Source organism: Cupressus sempervirens, chromosome 7 (genome assembly GCF_028749045.1).
Source record: "Cupressus sempervirens isolate cs-2001-9-10 chromosome 7, ASM2874904v1, whole genome shotgun sequence".
In the NCBI taxonomy this organism is placed as follows: domain Eukaryota; kingdom Viridiplantae; phylum Streptophyta; class Pinopsida; order Cupressales; family Cupressaceae; genus Cupressus; species Cupressus sempervirens.
Genome location: NC_143124.1, coordinates 916,147,991 through 916,172,555, shown reverse-complemented (window position 1 = coordinate 916,172,555; position 24,565 = coordinate 916,147,991). Strand labels below are relative to the sequence as shown.

General features: G+C 32.6%; 1 pseudogene; it reads left to right on the top strand.

Moving 5' to 3' along the window:
* The first annotated feature begins 13,813 nt into the window (after positions 1-13,813).
* LOC149550513 (aspartyl protease family protein 2-like) lies at positions 13,814-23,488 on the top strand (annotated as a pseudogene).
* Positions 23,489-24,565: the final 1,077 nt, after the last annotated feature.

Genomic DNA, 24,565 nt, shown 5'->3' with positions numbered 1-24,565 from the left:
AAAAGAAAATAGCATGAACACAAGAGACACTAGATTTAACATGGAAATCCAATATAGGAAAAACCACCAAGTAACTAGCTACCAATTTTCACTCTTCTGAAGTGAGCACTGTTAGGAGCCATCCCCATTTAAGGTTACAAAACACACTGTTAGGTGTGAACTTGTTAGAGGATTTAATCACCCTACTAGGAGTGGCCTTGTAAGAGGACTTTAGAACAATTTAATAGAACTATCCACCTTGTTAGAGGATTTACAAAATGGCTATTAGACCAACTCTATTAAAATATTTAGGAATTACTACTACAATGGTGAGAAAGTAACAATAAGTGACCTGAATGAGATGCAATTGAACTTTGCTAATATAGATCTCTACTTTGCTTCACTAGATCCTCTCTGATTGAATACAACTTTGCTGCTTCTCAAGGATATCTGATCCTTCTTCAAATTCACTCACACCTTCCTCTTCACACAATTAACTCACTTGCATACTCACTCACTCATTCGTCCATACATTTGAAATCACAACCTGACCTTTTATTTATACATTACAAATTGTCAAGTTGGCTCATTTACAAGTTACATTTACCAATAAATCATACATCATCGGCTACAAACATTACATGAAACAATTAAACTTTATTTCACAAAACAATGAAATCCTTCATTGACCGACCCAACTCGGTAAAAACTACTCCAAAAATGATTTCCAGTGTTAACCAAGTGAAGCTTGGTAAACACTGTGAATGTTGTAAAATCCTTTGGAGACCGAGTGGAGTCAGTAAGAACTAACTTTCCTTCATTGACCTTGTGAGCTTGGCAGAAACTAATTTCTACCATAGAAGCCTTTAGCGCCCGAGTGAGCTCGGTAGAAACTGACTTCATAGTGTAACCTCCAAAAGTGCTTGATAGACTCTGTTTGATAAATGATATGACATTTGTGTAGCATCAAAGACAACACAAAATTGAACAATTGTATCCAACAAGAATAGCCTACAACAAAGTCCAAATTAATTATATTACATTAAACTCCAAAAGTCTTTTGACCTCTTATGAAGTCCTTCTGCCTATAGTTTTGACTTGCTATTAGTTTTTATGATCTTTTTGTTTCTTTATTGTACAAGTTTGAACCCTATCCCACTTTATCCAATCAAAACAATTATATTACATCTAAAATAGAAAAGAAGACATTTATATCAGTAGAAATGAAAGAGAAACATCTAATATCCTAACATAGCTTCTCACCAGCAGCCTCAAAGATTGCACTGGCATAAAATATAACACTATTGATTCCACCAATTTGTTGGCATACTGCTAGGCCAACACCAACCTGATATAGAAAATATAATTGTTAAGTTGTAAAGGATGACTAGATAAATAATTAAGATTCAAGAAACAAAATTTCATCAAGTACAATACATATTATGAAGTTGTAAATGATGAATGGATTATTGGAAGGAATTGTGGATGAGTAGATAAATTATGGAGAACCAACAAATCATTGAGTATATTTCTCACAATGATAGTAGGAGCATAGTTTTTGTGAAACAAATCAAGTATTTTGGTCTTGGGAAGATTTTCCAACTCCTCTATATATTCCTGTATAATATTTTCAATAGATTGATAACCTAATATAAGTAGCAATCAACTATGTTTTTAAACATTTTCATTGGAACTAATTAGCTCCAAAGTTTTACTCAAATTTCAAGTTAAATTGAAATTGGAAGTTGACCTAGTTGATACCGATGAATGAAATATATATATATATTTCTAGGACAGACAAAGATACACACTAGGATTTCAATTGCTTCATATGATACATCACATTGACTTCCCCTAAGAGCTTGTAATGCTTCTTTAAAATCTTTATCATGACCAACCTTTTCCTAGAATGCATTGACAAAAAATGTATTATAAAGAGCACCACATTTTGAACATGTAGAGTTTTTTAAATGAGATATTGTATAGTTCTTAGATGGTCATTTTAAAACATCTCACATAAATATGAAAATTAAGTGTGGAGAATAAGACAATTTTGACTATTTAATACTTTTAGTTTAGAAAAAAAGTCTTAGTATGTGATTTTTAAACCGTCTCTCATTAGATACCCCAATCTTCAAAGTTATAACTACTATATGTTTCTATTATAGTAAGAAAGGACTAAAAACTAGGAAAAAAGGATGTCAAAATCAAAATAGAACCAAGGCGAGAGTCTACAACATATCTATGAATTGTGAGCCTCTCAACTCAATTAATCATGAAACATAATAATAATTGATCTTAGCTTCCACCTATACAATCATGGCAGATGACATGATTGTCACAACTGTTAAGAGGTAAATGCATCCAATGATGGTTTTGTATGAATTCCCCTTATGTAGAAAGTTAGGGAATTGATGTTTTTTGAGGGAGGGTCTGATGAAGGCCAAAATTAGCTTATAGTAGGACCATGTAGGAGGCTCATGGCCATGGCTCTAGACACAAACAACACTGTACCCACAATCTTGAACTGGCTACTTGTAGACCTAATGTCCACTTTCTCCATCCTACAAACACAAAAAAGTACCAATTAGACCATAAGAGTATAAAAACCCAATCTTTGAAGAAGTAGAAAACATGTTATTAGAGAGTATTGCTCACCCAAAATACTCACTTTCTCACCATCTTTCACACCACCTTGTTTAGGAATACTTATCTTTCTCACCATCTTATTTATGAATACTTATCTCTATAGTTAGCATTATTTTGTGTCTAGAGTGTCATCAATATTTTCAAATATAGAATGAAATGGTTGTAAGTATGCATTTCTACCACATGTAAATGATTTTGAGATATAGACATGTGCAATCCAATCTCCCAAGGAATAGACAACACCACTTATCGCCATCTTTTCCAAAATAGGATTTGTCATAAAGCGATGTTAGAATAGTTACTAAAATGGTCATAAATTATGTTCTTATAGTAAAGGAATACTTTGACTTATGAAAAAAACTACACAATATTAAAATATGACATCATCCTTTAAAAAATAAAAAGGTATCTATAATGAAGAACTTCATTTAGACTTGCTAATTGGTTGTCACTATTAACTATAAGCTTATCTTTAAAGTTTGAGCTTCACTTGGTTTCGAGAATAGTTTAATATTATCTACTAAACAAGGCCAACCACATGAAGGTGGAAGCTCATTTGGCCTCTCCCCCTCCCCTCCCCAAAATCACTCTAAATTCCCCATTAACATTTAATAACATTCATTCATTCATCCATTTTTGAAATATAACATTCGATCATTATAATCACCTGACAACATTCATTAACACACAACTTTCATGAATAATTCATTAACACAAAATTCATTAACATGCAACATTCAAGAGTAAGTCATTCATGAATAATTCATTAACACAATATTCATGAACACCCAACATTCATGAATAAGTCATTAACACATATAATTCATTAACACACAACAATCATTTCTTTTTGGATTTCTTGCTATTTTTTTTTTCTTCATGAAATTTCTAAGAGGAATATCAATGTCTTCCTCATCCCCCTCTTCTACTGGTTCTAACGCATGTCTCCTCCTCATCTGTTCAGGAACATCATGAGGCCACTGCACTAAAGGGGGGTTCGCTGCAATAACAAGTACTTCATGATTTAAATTCACACCATTTTATATTGAACTATTATTTTTTATTTAATTAAAAGAACTATAAATCAAAAAATTAATTTAAAGGAAAAAAACATAGATTTTCTTTACTTGAATGTGCGACATGAGCTACTTGCTAATTAGTCTGAACATCTTGCGACACTCATTCAACATGACATGATTCTATATCCTCTATAATATACACAAAAAGGTTACACCAAGTTCAATTAAATATGTTAAATTGTATTAAAATTAATAATTAATAATTAGTTTTAAATAGAAAATGAGCACCTCCATGGATAGTCCAATACACATCAAGGGCTTCATGATGTGGTGTATAATTTGTGTCACGATTAATAGGCTGCATTGCAATGTCATATATATTATTATCAAATAGATTGTTGCTCAAGTATTCAATTTCTAATATTTTTTTTTGCATATTTACCTATGCACATGATGTAGGAGACTATTCAGCTCCATTTGTGTTCTTTCATGGCCTCCAGATTAAAATCAGCACCTTGCATTTTTTTTATTAATTAACAAAATAATTTGCATTTTATAAATACTTTTTCTTCGCAATTCATGTACTACTACTTACAACTCATGCTTTGATTTTAGAATATCCCCCAGAGCCAAGTTTGTGTTGCCCAACCTTTTCTAGCCTGGCCTTTGTTGCCTTTGATGTGTCCTGCAACCTATGAGAAGTTTGAAATATGTTATATGATATAGATATAAAGATTAGTACTAATTAGTGCATTATTACATTAATGTACTAGTAGTTAATACTATTGCATACCTTCTTACACTTGTTGGTGTAATTTCTCTTTGATCATCCCCTTTCTCCTTTGCATCCAAAATGGACTCATTCCATTCCCTCACTATAATAAATGGAGGATGCTTGTACTTTAGGTTTAGGACAAGAATCTTTCTATATGAGTCCCTCACAACCTTAAGATGTTTGCAAGATTTTTGTAGCATTTTCTTATGATAAAAAATATTGTTACCAAACTCATGCTCCAAATCTTTGATGAGCTGATCTTTTCATTTTTTATCTTGAAAGTTCCACCTTTTAAGAAAAAACACAAAATTGTTAGATATAGCTAGTAAAAGAAAAGACCCAAATGAAAAGAAAAATGTTGCAACAATTAATGATATGAAAAAAAATGGTGGGATAAAAATAGTTCACTTATGATGTTCCACCTTGTACGTATGGTAGGCCCGAATATTTGTAGGGTGAGGTCATAAAGCTTCCTATAAAATGTATTGTTTCCTGCAAAAAATGTCATGGGATAATCAATCCAAAGCTTCTTACGAATATGTAAATGCATATTACAATATAAAAAATAATTATTTTAAGTACCTAGAATCTTAGGACATTTTAAAGGCATCAATTCATCATCATCAATCAACAACGATGTCTGCATAGCTCCCATGCTAGAAACATAGGTAGCTCGAGGAAATGATGGTGAATTATCACCAATACTTGCATTATGATCTATATCTGGTGTAGCAGATGGTGCATCTCCTAACACAAAAAAAAATCAACTATTTGATGCACCCAAGATAAAAGTACAAATTATCAACTCCTAATTAACACAAAACCAAATATAGAAAAACAAGGATATACTAGTTGGACATCCCCTTGTTGTCGACATTGCAATCGACAATCTTGTATGGACGTCTGTTGACCTCCTAGGAGTCTCTTGCACTTGATGACCTAAACAATACATTGTTAGCAAAGACATTCTGAAATAATAAAAGTAAGAGTTAACTTAAGAAGTTTTTGAATGTTCAAAATAGAAAATTCCTTGTAACTTGTCAACTAAAAGATTATTTTACCAATGGCAGTTGGAGCTCTGCTACTATCAACCTCACCACCTTGTCCTTGACCAGGTTCTAGATCAGTTACCAAAAAGTCCCGTAATAAGAACACATATTACATATTTTACTTCACAACATAAAAGATTATAAAATATAAATCTTTATTGAACTTTTTTTATAACTAAAGATTCATTACGGCTTAGTTCATAATGACGAGCTTGTGCTCTCAAATCAGATAGCCTCTTCATCATCTCCTTAGATGGAATATTTGCTTCATCCAAAATTCTCATTATTTCTAAATTAATTAAATTTTTTTTTTTCAACTTTATTGTTACATTGGGAGTTTCTACAATATCATAATCAGAAGGGGTAGCTAGTTGCTCTATACTTACTACAAGTGCTTTTCCCTTATCCTGAACATCATATTGGGAGAGGAATATTAGTAAAAATATCATAAAAACTTAAAAAATGTAAATAAATAATGTAATAATATGAAATTTTTTAACTATCTAATTTGTACAATTTTAGTAATGTTTACCCTTGCTAAAGAATGGGTGGGAGTCGCATCCTTGTGGCCTCTATCATCTGTCGGATCCATATCATCCTATCAAAAAGATTAAACATAAAAACTCTAGCTAATTAAAAGCAATAGACAACAAAAAAAACTTGTTAACAAAATGGTATATAGTACTTACAACCCTCATTATAGTAAAGTTGTTTGTATCTATGTGATTTAAATGGTAATCTATTAGTAGTTCTTCCCCTACACTTATTGATTTTATTGCACAAACAAAAATTTCATTCCCCTCACGCACCTCAAATATGCAATTGGGTTGCTTACTAGTTTAGGAAGGTTGCGTACTATTTATAAAACCTATGATAATACCTATTGCTTTTGGTCTCCCATCAATGTACATTGCAAATCTTTTACTTTGATCATTTTCTTTCCATTGTATATAATTAGCTGATAGTGCATACCTATGCATACTTTTATTATATCGAACAATCCACATCCAATCACTGTAATTATAACATGGACTGACATACTTGAACAATTTGACAACTTTTTTGTAATGCACCTTTATCCCATCCATGGAAAATAGGCCCAAACCATGTAATGAGGATGGAGCAATGCGATATATCCTCTCAGTAACACAAAAATCTATGTTAATTGGAGGTAGCTCATTGGGTACCCATTCTTTCTCAATGTGCGTGTACCGAAAGGACACCTTGATGTCACCTTTAGTCTCATCATCATAAGAACATGACTCCCCATTAGCAAGGAAAAATTGCATGCATTTATCAAATTTTTTTCTAATCTTTTGACCTCTAGTTGATCTCCCTATTTTAGTCATACTACATGTAGAGCTTTCATCTACCATTTTCTCATTTCCCTCATTCGATGTAGATAGATCTGACAAGTACCTATTTGGTGGCACCTACAATCCATCAAATGGAAATTTGATAATATTTAAATAATATATATAGAATAATCAAGTCATGACTCATACGTGTAGTTCTTCCTTGTCTATACATGAGAGATATAAAATGTAGTAAGTTGAAAGAGATTATACAATTATATTTCTATGTAGACCTTCTTTGTGTATATATACATTATATGATTATATAATATGTCTATTTATAACATATGTGGTCAATGATAAACAAGAAGAATATAAGAAAATTATGTCTATTTATTGACTTATACCTACTGATCTATATCACTGTGCACAAGCCATGCCAAAGGAGTCAAATTTCTAGCATATGTTAATAATTTATCTTAAGTTAGCTAAAAATTATGTGATACAGGTATGCTACAAATAACTTAGAAGAAAACATGAACAATATGCAATATCATAAACATGAACAAATTTACCTTATATATGGAATGCAAGATCATCAATAGAAGGGGTGACGATGTCTGTAGTCAATTGACTATTTGCAAAAAGGGTGATAATCAGACACAATATAAACAATGATAATTATAAATAACATATGTTTTAATCATTAGAATTGAACACAATAAATACGTAATCATATTTCCTGCATATGTTAATAATTTATTTTTAAGTTAGCTAAAAATTACATGATACACATATGCTACAAATAACTTAGAAGACAACATGAACAATATGCAACATTGTAAACATGAACAAATTTATCTTATATATGGAATGCAAGATCATCAATAGAAGGGGTGACAATGTCTGTAGTCAATTGACTATTTGCAAAAAGCGTGATAATTAGACACAATATAAATAATGGTAATTATAAATAACATATGTTGTAATCATTAGAATTGGACACAATAAATATGTAATTATATTTCCTGCATATGTTAATCATTTATCTTAAGTTAGTTTAAAATTACATGATACCCATATGCTTTAAATAACTTAGAAGACAACATGAACAATATGAAACATTGTAAACATGAACAAATTTATCTTATATATGGAATGCAAGATCATTAATAGAAGGGGTGATGATGTCTGTAATCAATGATTATCTTTTTCATCATCATCATCATCATCATCATCATTGCCATCATCACATCATCATCGCCATCATTACCATCATCATCACCATCATCATTGCCATCATCACCATCATCATTGCCATCATCACCGTCACCATCATCATCATCATCACCATCATCATCGTCATCACCATCATCATCATCATCATCATCACGATCTTCATCATCTTCTTTTTAATCATCTTCAATAGCTTCTTCTTCCATAACATTATACTTTATCGGTCTTCCTCTTGGATCATGTCTAACAACAAATAACCAACCTTGTTTGTGTGGAACCTCTAAGTAAAACACTTGCTCACATTGGCTTGGAAGAACATAGGGCTCATCTCCAACTAGCTCAAACGACCTTGTATTAATCATTGTAAATCCATTGTCATGTTGAATAACCATTCTATCTGGATCATTTTGATTTAGTCGTAACCTATACCATTTGACGACGAATAGAACTAATTTAAAGAGTTAAAGTCGCACTCAATTATATCATCCAAGATGCCATAGTATTGATTTTGAGATTTTTGAGGATGTATGTCATTTTTAGATGATATATTGGTGACCTTGAAAACTGTAGTTATCCTAGAATCACACATTTTCTTTGTGTCATCCAACTTTTTTATGCAAAATTTGTGGCCATGATAGTGCATAGCTTTGTGGTGCTTGACTTGCAATTTTTGAAGCATGTGTAAATTATTTGCATTGTGAGTTGATACAAAACATACATTGAGTTATGATCATTAATAAATTTTTACATACCTCTCCACCTCTTAAACCCTTTACTAGATCAACTACCATCAACATAACATTGGAATCTCCATTACGATGAGCTTCAGTAACCAATGAAGCAACACCTTCCTATGTTAATGAGCAACCCTTTTGTTGACATTGTTCAATCCATACCATCATCCAATCAAGATTTTTCACAATAGACAAATGTATTTCATCCCACTCTCGAGCACCTATATCAAAAAATATACGCCAGTTATAAATAAGTTATATTGAAGATTTATAAGAATTAATTAACTACAATAACATCTTAGATTTACATCTCACTTTCTTCGATCTACCTTTTCCCATCAAGTACTCCCCTTTGAATTTGTTAATTGAGTTGGGATCCCAAATATGATCTACATGGATCTTTGCTACAAACTTAGGAAGATATTCACTAATAAACACCATGGTTTGGTATACCATATATCCCTCCACCATAGAACCCTCAAGATGTGCTCTTTGTCGAACCAATCCTTTCAAAGATTTTAAGTGCCTCTCAACCATCCACATTGACCTGGTTGGTACAGGTCCACACAATTCAATCTCCTCAACTTGATGTATGAGGTAGTGTTCTTGTGAATTGAAAAAACTTGGAGGTAGACACTTTTGCAATTCACACATAAGAAGAGGAATTTTTCTCTTCCAATATTTTATATCTTCTTTATTGAATGTATTTTACAAGATCATATATAACCTATTTGAAATTGTTGGTGAAGTGATGTGGGAGAGATAGAGGTAGAACATACTATAATATATGTAAAATGATCTTGTCAATATTTTATAAGAGAATGCACTTAAAACTACATGTAGTATACAAATACATAGTGAATACAAAATAACATGAATTACCTTAATAAATGTATGCCAATCTTGTGTTTTCAACCCTGACCCAAATTCATTTTTCTTTGATATGAGATTGTTTATGTTCACATCAAATCCTGTGGGAAATCGTATTTTTTTATGACTTATTTTATAGCATTGCTTTGTTGGTCTGACAATAACCAACTAAGGGTACTTGTATCAATCTGGTCTCCATTGTTATTTGATCAAATGCTATTTTTCATTGCATGGTTGGATTCTTCAATGTCACTACAAGTTTTGATAATTTGGTCTTTGTCACGCCTTCCATTCAAGATTTTCCATAATGTCTCTATTACATTCTTTCCAATATGCAAAGGATCAAACAAATGCACAATTGGGAGTTGCTCGTAGTATGACAACCTAGTAAATTATGTAGGATAAATTTTTAGTCCTTTTGGAAGTTGGTCATTGATACCTTGACAACCTTCACAAGCATCAATTACATCATCAGTAAACAAAACACAATATCAAAATATAAATTTTAAACAAAAAACATTAGATGGAATGACATTACCTCGACGATTTATTTTATTGTATGCCAACTTCCATAGGTGAGGTGTCATTCTCTATGGCTTTGACGTAGTCTTTTCTTTCCCATTGAAAATATGTTTTTCGATAATTCAGTGTTAGTCATGTTTCAAAGGTCTTTCCTTCAATTTTTTCCTATCTGTTTGTTGAAGTCTTTCCCTTGTCACTTTGCATATTCACCATCTCTCAAAGTGATGATTTGAAGCCCCTTTCATTTTCGGTCGATGTCTCTTCCCTCAAACCACTTTGAACCACTTTGAACCTCGGTTCAAAGTAGTTCAAAGTAGTTCAACAAAGGTTTTTTACTAACAATTTTTTTTGCAAATGAAATGCATCAACTTGGCAGAGTTTTCCTTTTGAATTGCTTTGACCCACTTGAAATCTCAGTTCAAAGTAGTTCAAAGTTGTTTAATGGTGGGGGTGCTTTGGCAATATTAAATCCTAGTGTACGACGTGCCATTATCCCACAAGGAAATTGATGATCATGTCAGAGAATAATGAATGAAAGGACATTTTTATTCCCAATGTGGAAAGTCATCATTATGGGGAAAGTGGGAAATCTTCAGTTGAGAAAGGGATTGGATCTCACATTAAAACTAATCATTACCAATGCATCCGAAAAAGAAATCATTAAATGGAAAGTTTATGCAAAAAGGCTTTCAAATGTGTGAATGTTAACAAGGAGTGATGTGTCATTAATACCTTATAATAAGCTTGTACTTTTGTACGTAAGTACTTTCCCTTTAAAACTTGCTCGGCTTTCTTTTTCTATTTGTCATCTGAAAAAATGTAAGTGGGGAAGAAGCTATTAAGGGAGACAAATAAAATCATCAATTTTTTCAATAGAATACAAGTGAGAACTTAACATTTCTTGTTTTGTTCTATAAATCTTTGTATTTTCTAGCATTATCTATTCGAAGCCTTGTTGTTTGATTAAGAATGAGATATGTATTGCATTTCTTTGGTAATGTATCAAGTTTAGAATGTAGAAACCCAATCATTTGTGACACGAATTTGTAAGGGGTGAAGTTGGAAACTTTACAAAAAAAATTTCTTGAATATGCTAATGAGGTGAATGGGTGTATGGAAGTCCTAACCAGTGGGTTAATTGAGGCTAATACTTTTCCCCCAGCCTTTGTGAGTCCTGAACTTCTTCAAGTTTTTATTGATCACTATGATGTTTAAAGCAAGAGTATTGTAGGTAAAAATGGCAACACGATACTCTCAATTTCAAGAGACACTATTGCCTCCGTACTATGTTTGCTAGAGAATACCTTTGTTGCATTTTCCCCTGTTCAAGTCCAAGCTAAATATCAAGAAACCCCAAACCAATTTCACAATACCATGGCTAGGAAATGGACTAAGACCATGTATGGTGGAGGTTCTAGGCTACCCAAGGTCATCACTAAAGACCACCTAAAGCCCTATATTCATGACCTAGTGGTGTTGTTGCATAGGGTAAAAGGTTTAGTTGATTTGCTTCTTTTTGAAGAATGGATGTATAGGTACATAGAAATCATCTTAAAGGGTGAAGAATGGATGGATTGGGCAGAGATTATTGCTAGTTCATTGAGGTCTCAACTCAAGCGTGCTAAGAAATTCTAGGAGGATTTTTATATGGCTTCCTATTTAACTTACTACATTTCCTATACTTGTGATCTTACCCCTCTCCCTCATGGAATATGGAGTGAAGAAATGACAATTTTTCAATAGTGCCCTCTACTATAGAAGGATAGAGTCTTGGAAGATTTTAGGAAAGTTCATGACCTATTAATGGAAAATGTTTTAGTGTCTCTGAAGAATATGTCAATGCCTAGGTTATCTCCTAAAGCTCAAAGGTTAGTTCAACAATATGGAAGCCACTTCATATAGTTTCCTAGGTTCACATACTTGAGGATAGGTGGATTTGAAGAACCTACCAAGTTGCCATGGTATGCTTTGGACTATTTTTTTTTGACGAGATATGTAGGAAAATTTTCTCTATTATAAAGGATAATTTACCACAAGAGGATTGGGAAACTATTTTTCCTATCAGGCTGGGTTCATTATTTTGTAGTAGCATGACCAACACTTCTATCATTGGGAGTAATTTTCTTGGGTTCAATTTTGGCTCTTACCATAGTAGAAGGGGTTTCGAAAGTAAAGGGTATACAGTCTAAATTCTTGGTCTTGAAGTTCACCTATTGGCAACTCCATAGTTGGAAGATCTATGGCAAGATTGTAGGGATGAAGGAGAAGTTTTGAGGAAAGATCATTCAAGGCTGACTTTGCAAAAAATTAATTCCCTCAAGTTGAAGTTCAAAACAAAAGGAGTGGTTAAGGATGGCTCGGATATAATTGAACCTAGTTGGGATGAATTTGGTGAATTGGAGTCTCTGGCAGTTGACTGGAATAAGGATGAAGAAGATGATATCAACCTAAGGGCTAGATTTATACTTACCTTCACAGATGACTGGTTAAAGAAAAAGAGAAAAGGAATTATCAATGAACCCTCTTAAGGGGTGGTTTCTTTTTCTGAACCATCCCCATTTGATTTCCCACTTTCTCCTATTGCAAGTAGTATATTGGCTCAGGAGGAATAGAAGAAGACACCCCTTCATTTGCAAACTATGGCTCTAAGGACTAGATCTTAGTCTAAGTCTGAAGCTCAAAAGCAACATAAACTTTAGAAGGAGAGAATGTCAACTCAGGGGCAAGATTCAAATGATGACCTCAATTCCTCAGATGGTGTAGATGGCGATGTTCAGTTCATCAAGGCTCTTGAGGTAGATCAGCCTAGATTCCTAACTCCTACTAGAGATGCCCAGGCAATGTCCATGAGCCCTGCTATTCCTTCCTGGCTATTTGACACAATAAAAAAAAAAGGAATTTGCAACCAGTGTCCACACCGTTGAAAGACATTGTCACTAAATATGTGGCTAGAAGTTGAAGATAGATGTTCACCTCACCAAGGACCCTATAACAGGAAAAATCACTGCTGAAATAGATACCTACAAGTAGAAGGAGTCTGGGGATATTGATGATGAAGGTTCCAAAGTTACTTCTATTGAACTGGGGACCATTAATAGGAGCATCGGTAATCCACAATTTGAGAAAGATAGTAAAGAGAAAAAGGAGCTAATAGGCATGGTAACAACAATGGCTGCATATATTGATATTGCCAATTGTTCAAGCTCCACAACCCTTTGATCCTAATTCTGCAGGAAGTTAACAATTAATGAAGCATATGCAAATGGGTAGGCTATTAGTTGATGCCATAAAGGACTGGGTGGACACTATCATGAAAGAAGGTAATAAATTTATTTTAGAATTTGTTAATGTTTATTCTGAAGGAGAGTCATTGCTAGGAGAGATCCAAACTTTAGTTCCAGTTTGGGAAATAGAACTAGGCCAATGTCAAGTAGTTGGTTTTCAAGTGGCTGAAGTCAAGAGGTTTGGGGTCCTCAAGTTCTTGAATGAGAACCCAATGAAAAACATGGATCCCTACATGTTGCTCATTATGAAGAACAACATGAGTTGGAAGGAGTCAGTTTACAAGGAGATAATTAAAGAAGTGCAGGGCATAGAAAATAAGATTACTAAAATGAATGAGGAACTCCTTAAGGATATGAAGGTAGTTAATCCTATAGGGATCCTACCATTTGATGATGGGAACATGGATGTCGAGACACTAACGAAGAGTTTCAATGAAGCTGTGGAACAAATTAGGGATGGTGAATTTCCAAGTGCCAATGATTTCATTGCATTGGAAAGTATTGAATCGATGTTGTGTCTCAACAAGAACCTGATGCCATCTCAGAGTTTAAAGATAAAGGAATTCAAATGGTAGAAAGATGCATGTAGAGCCCAATTGTTGAGCTTTAAGAATCCACACTCCCATGCAATGCATGAGCTTATGAATACTTTTTGAAGCTAGAAGCTGGTACGAGTCAGACTGTTGGTGAGGAGGGGAAAATTGGAAATGATGCTTGAACTGAACTGTTGCCTTTAGTCACTTTTTGGCACCCTTTTTTAAGTAACTGCTTTCTTGTTTTGTAACTATTTCTTGTTTTAATCGAAATGGCTGGGTTTTGATGGAGACCTTTCAGATTTGTATGGAAAAACTATAAATGCTAGGGCATTGAAATGGTTTAGGGTTAGCAATAGATAGTTAGAAGGAAAATAGTAGAAAAACTTTGATAAAATAGGTACATTTTAAGCAGCAATCAAAGGATAGTATATGGATGTTTTGCTTTCAAATAACTGTATGCATGGAAAAGTTTAATATACATATATAAATTATCTTGGATTCTACTTTGAAACTTGGTGTTCAAATCTTTGTTACTTTGTGGACTTTGGTTTAACACTTTGAGATATTAGTTGTCATTCTTTTTGTAAGTTTATTTTAGTTATGGTGTTCAGATGATTGATATCAGTTTGTGATGTTATTCATTAATTAAAAGTAGAATTTCTATACATATATAAATTTAGTGGATGTTACTTTGAGATTTTAAGTTGATTCTTTTATGTCACTACCTAGGAGTAGTTGAGAGATCCTTAGGCACTTTTAGGAAAAAGTGCAAAGATAATTTGAATTCATTACAAATATAATAAGGCAGTTGTACCTTTAAAAATTCAGAGAGAAGTCAAATAACATGAGATTTTCTCAACTCTTGTGAGCATTTTGTGTTTTTCTCATCTTGGGTATAGAGAAAATTTGTTAAATTAGTTGAAAGGACAATTTTTTCACCAACATTCAGTACTTATGATTTCTATACAAAAAGTGTCTATTCTCATTGAACACCTACTTTCTTAAACTTTTTAAATGACAAGATTTCATCTTTGGACCACAAACTAGACATGTAAATTTTCTCTTTGTCTGAAGACCTACAAAATCATGTATAATTGGATTAAATGCATTAAATTTCTATTGTCACTATAACATACCAAAAAAGAGGTGTTAAGAATAGAACATACCACAAAAATGTGTTAGCCTAGGGGTATCATGTATTGTCCATACAAGCATTGCATGAAATTGAAATTGTCTTTGTCCTATTGGTCTATAGATGTCATACATAGTAACTCAATTCCATAACACCATCAACTCGTCGATAAGGGCTTCAATATATACATTGATATCTTTAACTTGGTACTTACCTAGTTGAATGAACAAAAACATTACGTAATTATTATGACCATTTTGATGGATTAGTAATAATAAATTAATTTAGATGACCACTAAATCAAAAAATACTTGGAACAATTAGTGTCAACATTATGTTCTCTCTCTCTTTATGGACAACCAAGGAGGTATGTTATTGTTGATAACAAAAATAGGCCACATTGAGTAAGTAGATGTCATCACTCCAAAAGGATTGACACCATCTACTGCCAATGAAAGCTTGAGATTAGAAGGTTCTTCTTTAAAGTGTGGTCATTTTCCCTCTATTTCCTTAAATCCTGAACCATCTATAGGCATTCTCATAATGTCATCTTGACTTCTATTGTGTACATGGTAATCCATAAATTATGCCAAGCTATTGCACTCGAATAATCATTGCAGATGTGGAATAATGAGAATATGCTGAAGAACCTTGTGAGGCACCTTTCTTGTTAATCGATCTAATTGATATCTACTAGTATGATAGATAGGGCATTGTGTTGCAAATTCATGTTGTTTATGATATATAATATGATCATTCAGACATGCATGTATTATTTGATACTCCATTCCAATATCTTTCATGATGGAAGATAATTCTTGGTACGAGTGAGGTAGAATGTTTGATGGTGGTAACAAACTCTCACCTATCAACCTATGACCAAAATATAATTTTTTAATTTCAAGAATATTAATTGCTATAAAAACCCAATGTTAATTGTAAGGGAACTATGAGTAAAATAATGGAAGAAGATGAAATACCTTAACATACATGTCATTGCTATGTTGGATAAACCATTCATAACCTTCAAGTTCACCAACAACAATATAGTGGCAACAAGAGTTGTTTCGAAGCCTTCATATAGGGAGTCATGTGCCTTCTCAAGTATAGGTACATCAAGCTTTGCATCAACATCATCATCATCATCATCTTTATCATCTTGATCATCATGATCTTCATCATCGTGGTATTCTTCCATGGTATCATTACCTTCTACTTCAATATTCGCACCTCCATGTTCCCTCATTTGGAAATCTACACTCTCTGAATTGTCATGGTCCATAACATGAAACTTAGGGACATTGACCTATATGAAAATGATGACCTTATATTAGCCATGACCATGATGTCATCATCAAATCATGTCTTATGTAATTTATAAATTAGTAAAATAGATAACAATGGATGATATTTGTTTCCCTCTTCAATGTGACCATGTTGCCTACAATGTTCCTCAACTATTTTGATTAGATATCTTTGAGTCTTTAAGCCCTTACAATTTTTGGAAGGACAATAACATTTTCAATCAACTTTTCTTTTTAAGTTAGACCATAGTCTAGCAATTATCTTCCTATTTTTGCAATGACTCATTGGTGGAAGAAGGATGATTTGTTTGCAACCTGCAAATGGAGTAGTAAGAGGAAGACACATATAGAAATAAATACTGAAGTGAGACAGATAGAAAGAGGTATAGATAGAGAGATAGATTGATAAAGAGATAAAGAAATATAAAAAATGAAAAGAAACAAATACTTAGTTGACCTTCCATAACTCTACCTCTACATATTGCACTTGTTACATACAAGCACTTCCTAAGAAAATGGGAAGCAACAACCAAGAAGGGAATAGGAGAGTCCATTTGGCTCAAGAGGAGGATGCACAAAGTGACCAAGGGGCAAGAGGAAATGCTGATCTAGAGAAGAGAGTCTATAATGTTCAATAGAACCTTGCTAAATATTGCTACAAAGCAAGAACCTCCCCAAAGAAAGACATTATTCAGAACTCTCTGCAAGGTAAGAGGTACGGTCTACAAAGTTATTGTAGATTCTGGTTCAACTGATAATATAGCCTCAGTAGAAATGGTAGAGAAGCTTGGATTGAAGAAGTTGTCTCATCCTAACCCTTATAAAGTTTCATGGCTAAATAAGGAGTAGCAGGTCATAGTAAATGAACAATTTCATGTTCAATTTCAAATAGGGGAGTACAAAGACAAGATTGTTTGCGATGTTGTAGAAATGGATGCTTGTCACCTATTGTGGGGTAGGCCTTGGCAATTTGATGTCAATTCTAAGCATGATGGAAGGAGCAATGTTTACATCATCTCCAAAAATGGGAAGGAATACACCATCAGACCACTACCAAAAGATAGGAAGGAGATCCAACATGCATCTAGTGTGATGATGGTTGGAGAGAAGGAGTTTTTGAAGACCCTCAAGGTGAAAAAATGCCTTGCTTTTCCATAGTAGTAAAGTCAAAACTTGGAGAAAAAGGAAAGGAGTTAGGTCTATGAAGCAAGTAGGAGTTAGGACATGCTGGAGTGAGGTCAACCTAGGATATTTTGGAATCTTCAAGAACCTGGTAAAGGGTATCTAGAAAGGTGAAAATAAACAAGTATTTTTACAAAAGGAGGAATCGAGAGCATTATAAATAATGAAGAAGAAACTTAAATCCATATGAATTCACCTCTATTTACAATTTGACCTTTCTGCATGTGAAATATGATGATATACAAAATTTCCAGTCACATTTTCATTTTAAAAAGAACACCAAATATAACTTTGGTACAATGTCTTCTTCAGATTCTTCACTATCATATTCTTCAGAATTGCAAGCTCTTGTGCAAAAAAAAGATGAGATGTACTAAGTAATTTTTGATGGGCAATATTTAAACAAAGCAACTATAATTTTTTTTATTTATGAAATTTAGTTTCTTTATTATTTATCGAAGACTTGGATTAACCATGGAAGACCTCGTCAAAAGATTCTTCCTCACTTGATTCTTCTTTACCATTTTTTAAAGCTGCAACTAACCCATTCTTCACTACAATTGAGTTATTCTTTCCCAAAGAACTTGGTTTTTTATGTGTTTCCTGTAATGCACTTTGAATAATATTAAACACAAATTTGTTATCTCTCTTTCAAAAAGTACAAAAAAAACTTATAAAATGAAAAATGTCATGATAGTATAGCAATATTTAAAGATTAAAAAAAAATCTATTAATGTTATGCTAGAAAAGTACAATGAATGTCTTCATCATTTAGAGAGCACCAATTTTTTTGTTTGATTTTCAATTTGAGATAAGGCATTTCAATTAACCATTTGTTCACTATTGAACATCAAAATTCCATAAGCTTGTGATTCCACTGAAACATGATTCTGTTCTATAGATAATTATCCATAACAAAATGACTAACCTCCTCAGAAGAAGAATCCTCATGCGAGAATCTTTTACTGGCAGCTTCTTTGCGATGGCAAGATTTTTTCTTATAGGATGCTTCACCTTTATATATAGAGCATTAACACAAAAATGAGTACCATAAAGTCAAAATATATGTTATATTATCAATATGATCCCAAAAAGCAACAATATAATTGGCATTCTTCAGATCTGGTATTTTTTTCAACATACATGTTCTAGGAGGGGTCTCAAAATAGTTAGATATGTTATTGAAACCAAACTTGACCCTTTAGGAGTGATCACGACTTTCCAAGTCATCAAAGTGAAAAAATTACAAAAATTATCAATGACAACTTTGATAGCAATATTAGAAAGTCACCAAGAAATGGTTGGGGATTGATGAAGAAAGTTGGTACTTGGACAATAGAGTTATATAAGCTCATTTGAAATCATTTTGAGGGGTTGGAGTTCGTAGTGTATGAAATATTGACTAATAAAGCAAAATTTTTGATGAATCATTCCAAGTAATTTCTTAGTGCACTAATTAAGTTTCCATTTTATGTTTTCATAGTTGTAAATAAATTTTTCTTCTTGGCTAGTTCACTAGCCTAGGTAGAGTAGTTGGTGCAGGAGCCCCACACACAACCAAGCCAATGGTGCAGCTTATGAAGACCACAAAGACAACTAGAGGAAATCATGGAATTAATTGGCAAGCTATAAGAATTAGACTAATATGATGATTCAAATATTTTTAATGTCCATAATAGGACTAAATAAAATTCTAATGGACTATCATTGTCCAAGAACAAAATAACATTGGAGCGTTTAGAGTCTAGGAATGTTAGTGATCATAAAAGATTGAAATTTGGTCAATGGTCTTTTTGTTTAAAGGGATTCCATAAAATATATGTTGACATTAGTTTGAGTTTGTTCTATTTTAAAACCAAACCATTCAACTAACTGATGATAGTTCTATTGGTTTTGAGTTAGTTTTAGGCATTTCTATATTTTTGTTTTGAGTCTCTATTATAAGAGAGAAAGTCAGGTGTACAGACAGAGGAGAAAGACAACAATACAAGAACTCTATTCTTTGCAATTGATTTCCATTACTTTGGATCTATAATCAATTGGTTTATATTCGAAAGACTTTAACAAGGTTTTATGCATGAACTACTATGTTTTATTGATATGTTTAGTAACATTGTAGGCTTTCTATTGTACTAGTCTTGACTTAAAATAGTTACTCTTGATTTAAATTTGCTATTGCAGTAACACCTTAGGTAGAATGAGGATCATCCCATGAATGTAGAGGCCTAACCTTCATGGGATGAAATCGCTAACATCTATTATAAATTGCAAATAGTGCATATGCAGTTTTGTGGGGTGCAAAAGTGATCACAAGTTGAAAATATATTGGAATTGAAAGCCATATACAGTAGGGAATATTCTTCCCAAATGTGGAGTGAATCCTATGTTGGAAAAACATATAACATATTGAATTTGTGTGTGGAGGTAAGAGTTTGAGGGAACTCTAGCCAAATCGGGTTTGAGTCAAGATTCAGTGACTGTGGTGTTGCAGGGCCCAAGAGGTTAGTCATTTATGAAATTTGATCATTTCTAGTCATCTCATGACTCTAGTGTGAGTTTGGCGAGATAAGGATAGTAGGTGTGATGTCCCTTATTAAATTGATGAATTGTCATGCAAAGATGTGGAGTACAATTATGTATAATCCTATTGGTCTATGGTAACCATATACAATCCTTTGCTATGTTATAAAAATATTTTAAAATGGTATTAGGAAGTGTCTTTAGATTGTCAAATTTTTTGAGGAAAACCAAAGTTGTCCCCATTCCAAGCATGCAACAAGATTGACAAGTAGGGTATTGTGCATTTGAGCCAAATTTATAGAAGTATGGTATTGTCTTATAGTCTTAAAGATCCCTATACCAGTTAATTGGGTGTTTAAGAAACCAAGTCAACATCTAGGAATATTGTGATAGACTTAAATAGGTTAATTCCTTGAATAATTTGAAGTTGTCGATAGGCACAAGTATCTAAGTCTCTTAAGTTTGCAACTATTATTGTGGATTTAATACCAACCACCCTTCCTCTGCATCAGTAGTTATCATAAAAAATGCTATAATTTGATTTGTAATTGTTGGAACACAACCTTTAGGAATCTATTAGGGAACTAAAAATAACTTGGGGTCAATATGAAATGATCTTCTATTTTTGGAATCAATCCCTAGGTGGATTCAGGCATACCTGACAAGGTGACTTGATGGTTATAGGGTTTGGATAGAGGAATAGTTTGATTGGTTTGTGTCAATCAAGGATTGGAGTATGTATAGAAATATCTAAAGGTATAGTTTCCAAGAACTAAGTAGGATTTGAATCTTTTTGTGTTCCTTTTGAATCTTTGTAAGGCCCATCAACAAGTAAAGTCTTGAAACCCTTGTAAGTAGGCTATTTTATAGGAATGAGTTGTACAGAGGGGTTGAAGAACTAAAACCTTGAAAATATTCAAGCTCTCTAAAACCATAACTTAATTGGTATCTTCTTGATTTTTTTTGAAATATTTTCAAAATGGAAAATTTGGAGGCCTAATTAGGGCAAAAGGCTACTAGCCCTAAAATAAGGGTTTGAGGAGATTGGTAAGAAACCATGGAATTTTGTGAGAAAGAACACTTTGAACCTAATAAAATAGACTTTAATGGGATCTATCCATCCTACTACAACATTGGTGAAGCTTTGAGTATTGCATCTTGTTAAAGTGGAATATTGAAGTAGGAAATTGGTAGAGATATCCTTGGAAAGAATAGGAGGATTAAGTACATAATTATTCTAGTGTGGGGTCTTGGAGTAAACCCTAGGAAGGCTTATTAGTGAGTCTTGTGAGGTCCTAGTAAAGGTTAATTAGTATCTGCTTACCATTATGACAAGTTGACAACTATAAACTTTCGACAACATTCCATACATTTTTTTTGGCCCTAATTCATAGTTGTCAAATTTTTTTTGTAAAAAGAGACATAGTCAATCTTTTTAGCAAGAGAAGAGAGTTAATTGATTTACTTCATTTCTTTAAATTATTTATAAAGATTATAACTTCTAGATATATATGAGATTGTTAATTTCTTAAGCTTTAATTTTGTTGCTTTATGTGAACTCTACTTTTCAGATTCTCAAATATGATAATAAAAGCATTCAAATTTGATATGTGCTTTAATATTTTAGTGAAGCTTTCAATACTTACCTCATAGCTACTAGAGGCTTTGGAGGTCTTTGAGCTCCCATTTCTATCTTTTTCTATTTTAAACCTTACGAAGATAGTGCAAATGTATACACTTCATAGAAGTTGATGGAGGTCATCTAAATGATCAAATTCTTATTAAAATGGAGTTCAATTTATTATGATATAAGGTAGTTGACTTGATGTGAAAAATGCATCTATGATGACAATAAAATACTTAAGAAGAATTCATTATAGGTAGTAATATAAGAAAGACAATAAACTTATAAAGTATAAATCTCATATCAACTACAAATTATACTTATTAAATAGTGCAGAGACAATTCTTCTATAAATTGGGCAGAGCAATCTTTTGAATACATTATACTTTGAAACAAGGAATCACCATTTGGCCTACAATATACATCGAGCATCATGCACTCCTTGAATTTAACACAGAGTTTAGTAGAGGAGAAGCACTACAAAGGAAAAAAATAATTCCATATTAATTGCATAATACTTACTACCTAGCACAAAGGATGGTCTTCTAGAAAAGTTCCACAAACCTCAATTAAAACTTTTTGAATGGCCAATTTCCTACTGCATAGACTCCTTCAAGTTAAAAGGTATTCAACCAAGTTGATTTGATAAAATGTACCATTGATTATGTACAAATAAATATAAGCCTAAGATTTAATATAGATAATATACAAAAGCTAATATAACTCCTATTAATTTAATAAATATACTTACCCATTAGTGATCTACTTGTAAAGGGAAATTCCATATAAATCCTAGATCAACCTTCTTTGCAAGGCATTTGTCAAGTTTTATGCCAGTATATTACTATGCACCAATCTATCAACTAGTTTCTCCTCTCTCAAATTCTTCATGTAATTGAACAAGGATCCATAGTTCATGCATGATTTACCATATCTATGCAAATCTCCCTGATAGAGCTGGGATCTTCTCTATGGAGACTGAAACACTCAATACAAGCTTAGGGGAGAGTACTAGAATCCCCAATGTGGCATTTAGTTGTGGGATTAAAATTTGAGGACCTAGTTTTATAGGTTAAACATTTGTTGGAATATATTATGTAATGGGATTGGAGAAGGGGCCTTTATTATTCACCTAACAACTTGGTAAACTTGTTGGAATAAAACTTCTTACTGCCTAGTGGACTACACTATTTCTCCCCTCACACAAGTTAATTTATATTGGGGCAGACACCATTGAGGCAGTCATTGAAGAAATTAATGAGCTACTCTCCTTTTCTAAGTGACAAATTTATAGAGACCTTTTACTACATTGGGATAAAGAAAGTTTTTTTTGATGGGGTTCTTCTTCCCATCCATCGCAAGGTTTGGAGTATTGATGTTCAGGGAAATGGGAGAACTATCATTGATTTTGGCACCACATTGACCTATATTGTAGAACCTACATACCAGATAATCCTTGTAGCATTCGGAATGACTATTGTATTTGAGAATAAGACTTGTATAGAGCTAATTTGATCTATGATTCAATGTCTCAGGTATTGCCAGACTCTAATTACCAAAGCTTACAATTATTTCTCAAGGGTGGCACAATATTTAAGTCTCCTTCTTTAAACTATTTCATAAATTTTGCTAATGAAAAGTTCCTAATATTATACGGTGTCTCTTCTCTTACTATTTTCTCTATTCTTGGTAAGATTTTGTAGCATAACTTTTTTATCATGTATGATAGGGAATTTTCTAGACTTGATTTTGCTCATATTGATTGTCCCACATCTTAGGATATACATTTTTCTTGAGATTATTGTCATTTGAACTGCTATCATTATACATAAAAAAATTCATTTTAATTTGATTTTAACTATGCTCCTTAATGTACATTTGCTAGCCATAGCATTTGTTAGACAAGAAGCTTGTCTGCTACACTTTATTTTCTAAGTGATTATATCTATATGCCAAGTTTGATGAAAAAGAAAACTAAGAATAATTTGGAGTATTGGGAAGAAAACCTTCACAGTGACTCAAGGACGATGTCAAAGTGCAGCATAGGGTTCTTAAAAATAAGAGGACAAGTTTTAGGAGGCATTTTTTTCTTTTTCTTTAATGAAAAATAGCCCTACATACACATTTTCTCAACTTACGTTTACCAATTCCAACAAAAGAATTACATATTACCTCTAATCAAATTTCGAAGGACCAATAAATTTCAACGTATTTCTTAGTTGAACATTACAAAATATTTCTTTATTCCAAGGTTGAAACCAGATAAAGATTTATTTTATCCTTCTTAATTTATTAATAGAAGAAAACCTGTTGTATAATGGAGGTGAGCCTACTTAGAAATTTTGTGAAAATTAATTTGTTAATCATCTGGGTAGGAATTAATGCTTTAACACTCATTTTGGGTGCTTTAATAGCTAATTTGATGTATCTTGGAAGATATTGGACCATTGTCTACTCTTATTTAAAAACTTATATGAATGTTTGCTCCTTCACCTTTGTAGTGGCTATGCATATTAGTTTATTCCTTTCAAGCATTAATTATTTAATATGCATATTTATTTATATACTTTTCTATATCCAAATCAGATATTGATTCCCATTAATATGAACATAAAATAGATATATTAATATAATTTTTTGTTATCAAACAATTATATTAATATGAATGATAAAAACAATCATGTCTATAGTGATCAAGAAGGGAAATCATCAGCAAACTAGTCAAAATGCAATTATAACCATAAAAATTTTTGGGATGCAGAGAACAACAAACTTCACTAGTTTTAATATTACTAACGACATTAGTAATGGGAGGGATATTTATTGAAGATACAACTTATTTATACAATTAATTC